General features: G+C 39.8%; 1 protein-coding gene across 1 annotated transcript in view; it reads right to left on the bottom strand.

The window, feature by feature from the left end:
* Nucleotides 1-1,768, bottom strand: part of LOC107597028 (transcription factor GATA-3) — a 16,369-nt gene extending 14,601 nt beyond the window's left edge. Inside the window, exon 1 of the mRNA XM_016287930.1 lies at nt 1,709-1,768. The gene's annotated coding sequence lies outside the window, so the exon portion shown is untranslated. The remainder of the gene's footprint in view (nt 1-1,708) is intronic.
* Nucleotides 1,769-5,000: the final 3,232 nt, after the last annotated feature.

The following is a 5,000-nucleotide window of genomic DNA, read 5'->3' as shown; positions in this document are numbered from 1 at the left end:
TGTGTGTGTGTGTTGTTATTTCTAAAAAAAATAAAACTAATAAACAATTAAAAATAAACATAATTATTATTATTATTATTATAATTATATCATATAACATAATAATAACAGCAATGTTATAACATAATAATAATTATTATTATAATTATAGAAAAAGACGAAGAACAAAAATAATTAAAACGGAAACTCGGAACGTTAGGCGGGTTGTGATTCATGCAGTTCGTCTTTTCAAGAACGAACTTTCTTTCTGAATTTGTATACTGTGTGATGGTGGCCTATGTAGGTTATGCTGCAAATTCTTAGAACCCAGTCGAGGACGTGAAATTCTGATAGTTGCGTCATAATGAGAGTTTGACTTATTTCTAAGAACAACTGACGAAAAAAGGTGAGAGGGAAAAACACGAGAGCCTCGAGTGCAGGTTTTGTTTTTGATAATTCCTCGCTCGAGAGAGAAACATCTAAAGACGGTTTTCAATTGATGCTGATGACAGCAAACTCCACAAAGCTGCAATAGGTCAAACAATTCATTTCCCAAATATTCGTTATTTAGTCTCCATTTAGTTATTCGTTCTCACTGATCCATCCCCGATATATTAGCCTTCAAAATATGAATCCGTCTGTTCGTATAACACCATCACCCTGTGTTCGGCTGCTTTAGGCCCAATGCATTTATTTGATCTCCACTGGTGCTCTTTGGGATGTCGCATGCATGTAACAACTTCATAACTCAAAGGGGGTAAACAAAGAGGCACATCGCAGGAATATTCTCGTTCAAACAAAAGTGCATCTCTTCCTTTCGGTCGAGTGCTGATTTGAGGACATGGTTTCAGATCATTTCTCTGTGCAGCTGAATGGAGTGGCCGGTCTCGTGCTATCAGGGAGAAACAGCTGTTTTACGCGCATTCAGCTCCAATCAATGGAAGCTGCTGCTCTCTACATGCAAATACAAACCAAACGAGCTCGCGCCCATGAAAGACGGCCTATGATGTGCCTTAATGTCGTGTCCTCTTCTCTCTGTTTCTAATGCACTTCAAACCAGCAACACAAATGCATCCTCTCTCTCTCTTTCTGCCTCTCTCTCTATCCCTACACACACACACTGGAAGCGCAGTTTCAGCAAATCCACTTCTCTTTATGACCCATTGCGGGGCTAATCAGATCAATTTCACGGGTTAAGGGAAGCATACTCGCTCACACTCAGGTGGTAATAGATCATTAAAATCTTTCATCTAGAGGACGGTAGACGGGAAAATGACTCTTAAAATACAGGGGCGTCCATAAAATCCCACCCCGATTGTCGGAAAGTGGACGTGGGTGCTGGTGAAACCTATAGCCTATATATGCGTCGGGTGAAATGAATAAGCTCATGAGAGTTGACATCTACACGTCTGAAATAGTTAAATGACTGTACCACCCTCAGACAGAACAAAACTTGTGAAAAAAAAAATTCTATTTTTTTAATAACCGACACTCGCAAACCCGACATATCTGATGCAGAAAGGTTTGTTATCATGCCCATGGGTATTGCTCCAAATATGAAACGGGGGGACAAAGCATCCGAAGAACTGGCATATAGGCTAAACGCATGCATAACGTTTAGGAACATGCAAGCTAAATCAATTTATTCGACAGTTTTGGAAGCTAGGCAAATTGTGGAGCTAGAAATTAGTTTAGAAAATATGGAAAATATAAATAGCTATTTACTGACCTGCGGAATTGTGGTTGACGCGTGGTCAGGCGTTTTTTTCTGATGGGCTTCAGATGTGAAGTGACACACAGATGGATGTGCCGATGGCATTTACAGCAGGAGAGAAAAAAACTAGCCTCCTTTTTTTCTTCTAGCCTACAGACACACACACTCTCTCTCTCCGTCTCTCTAGCTTGCGCGCGCCCGCACACACACACACACACACACACACACACACACTTACCGTACTTACTGTACACCAAGCGCGAGCTCTTCCGGGTCGGTGCAGGCTGCGGAGTAAAAACACACTTAAATCTGAATGGACACACACTCTCTCTCTCTCTCTCTCTCTCCGTCTCTCTAGCTCGCGCGCGCCCGCACACACACACACACACACACACACTTACCGTACTTACTGTACACCAAGCGCGAGCTCTTCCGGGTCGGTGCAGGCTGCGGAGTAAAAACACACTTAAATCTGAATGGGAGCAATCACACGCGTCCACGAACCTTTTTAACAGAGGGAGAGAGAGGGGACGTGGACGTACGGGCCGCGGAGAGGGAACAGGTACCGCCCGCGTGCGTTCGGTAGCACGCCGCTTTTCTCCGTGAGTCGTAATAACGCAGCCCCAGATGCCAGACTGATGCTCTATAATGCATGAGATGACTGATAGCACCTGCCACGGTTTGACCACATGAATTTGTTTTTATTCACTGATCCTTCGCGGTAACTATGTTTTGTAAATCATTTCTAATGAAATAGCTATCTGTTGAAATTCTGTTCGTATATTTCTATTTATGTTTTATATGAAATGGTAGCCTAAATATAGCCTAAGGTAAGAATTAATAAACGCTTGCTTAAACACGTAGGCAATTTTTTACGTGATGTTTTATCCAGAGATATTTTACTAGAAATATTATAGATGTATTTCCATATGAAAGATATCGTGATTTGCATAGATAAATGCTATATTAAAACAATTAAAATCAAATGATGCTATGTGTAGAATTATGACGTGTCTGTGTCGATAATTTCAACTAATTCCTAAACAAAATATTTGATCGTGGCCATGATATATTGGTAGGTAAATCGTGGTGTTTGTATATTTGACATCTTCAGCACTAAAATTTCCAGTCTTTTGATTTTATTACTCTTTTATATTTGATTTTGTTTTTATTGAAATATTAAAATGTAGATATGCATAAATCATTACAGATGTTCTGTTGCAGGTTTGCAGTGGAAACTCGCTGAAGGTAAGTCTTCGGCTCTGTAGCCAGGGCGTTTGAGAGGCCTTTGACAATGTCAGAAATCAGAACACATGCAATGTAATCGCGGTTCAGCTACACTTCCTATTCGAAATACAACCATAGTGTTTTTCTTCTAGTGATGTGCTGATTGCAGATGACAAGCAGCCGTTTCGGCTAACACGCCCATTTATTGACGGAATGGCTTTCTGTTCTCTTCATGGGGGGGTTGAAGGGTGGGGTGGGGGGCGAGGTTGGATGATGTGCAACAAAGAGAGAGAGAGTTAGAGAAAAGGAGATAGGATGCTGAAACGGCAGTGATAAAGAAAGAAAGAAAGAATGAAAGAAAGAAAGACTTGCCTGTATCTCTCACATTGCGTTGAGGCCAGTAAACTGATCACACCAATATCTGTCTTTGGAAAAGAAATTCAATTAAGGTCGTAAATTAAAGATAATTGGCTGAAACGGCACTATAAACTTACAGCAACGTCGAGCCAAAACGAGGCTCTTTAAAAAAATTAATTATTCAATGTTTCCAGAGCATCAACAAGACCTCATATGCTATGTATTTGTCAAATTAGGCAAAGGCACATCCTGAAGATAATGATTTAATAATCTGCCTCAGTCTTAAATAAAGTGCTTAGTAAAATAAACAGCACCCTAATATCTATGTAAAACTGTTTTTAATATGCGTCAATGATGAATGCGCATACTAGATGTACTAAAACAAAAAGTCAAATGAAGAGATATTGCACAGATAATTAGAACACATTATAAATATGATAAATACAGATTAACGTCAACGGCGGTTTAAAACATTTTTTGAATTCATTAGTTCAATCTATTTCTTTTGAGAGCAAATTAATTTCCAAATCAATTTTCTCTCCTTTCTTATTATCTTTTATCTCTGAACGCATAGCATAAATAAGATTGATCTGGTAGGGAAAATACTGACGTATCGACATCATCCATTCCGCAAAAATATCATAAATATTAGTTAGATTATGTGTGAAGTGAAATATGGAGGCAATCGTAAAAAAATACAAATACAAATAAAACGACGGCCCTGCGTTTTTCGTTAGGTTTTGGAGAAATGCACAATATTATTTCTGAACTGTTTTGAGGGATAGCGCAGTTTGTGGCGAGAATAATCTTTGGGGGCAATAAAAACACACACGCCGGTCACACAAACACACGCACACTCGGTTGCCTCTCGCGCCGTGAAATTCGGTGATTAATGTCGTATAGTTGACGTGAACCTCAGCGTGACAGTACAGCTGACAACAGCCAAGTGTAAACCTTGAGTTTGATACTAACGCACAGCGCTGTTTATTCCACTCATTTATTTCTTTATGCTTTTGGTATTTATAACTCCCTCAGTCTTATCGGCAGATAGAGCAGGGGATTATGATATCACGTTTATAAGCGATTAATTTCAGCAGCAGAAAGCGGGGTGGTCTGTTTAAACACTTTGAGCTCAATGTGTCGCTCAGTTGAGCTGTTTGGACAGCCTCTCAATTCAGCGTTCATTGCGCCTAACCGTACTCATTTATCAGTTGCTGTTGATCTTATTCGCATTATCCACCCGAAGGTTTTATTATTGTCATTGTTGACCCTTACATTATGATCAAAATCAACACCATATGGTAAAATTGTTCATTTTGAATGGTGAAATGAGACATCAGTTTATTTCATCTAATATTTGTAACATTCATACTTTGGTGAAAAGAACTCATTGGCGATTTTTCAGAATGCAGTGTTAAAATCAGTGAATATAGCCACAGTGTTGCCTCCCTCTTTCTCTCTCTCCCTCTCTAATTTACCATTCTTCAACCGTGTGCTCTCCCTACAACCATAAGCCTGTTTTTTTGTTCCAGCTGCCTCTTCCTCCCGATTTGATTTGGAAATATTAGGCCAAGGTGGGGAGAATTATAAACGACTGGAGCTTATCTGCTCTGTGCCCAGATCCTGCAGGATCAGAGAGTCTGATTAAGAAAGAAGGCAGAGCCATAATGATGAGGAATAATGAATCCTTATCTCGCGCCTCCAGATTATCTGCCTTTCAGCG

Source organism: Sinocyclocheilus grahami, unplaced genomic scaffold (assembly GCF_001515645.1).
Source record: "Sinocyclocheilus grahami isolate Dianchi unplaced genomic scaffold, SAMN03320097.WGS_v1.1 scaffold226.1, whole genome shotgun sequence".
Taxonomy (NCBI): domain Eukaryota; kingdom Metazoa; phylum Chordata; class Actinopteri; order Cypriniformes; family Cyprinidae; genus Sinocyclocheilus; species Sinocyclocheilus grahami.
Note: the sequence above shows the minus strand (reverse complement) of the source record. Positions and strands in the feature narration are given on the sequence as shown.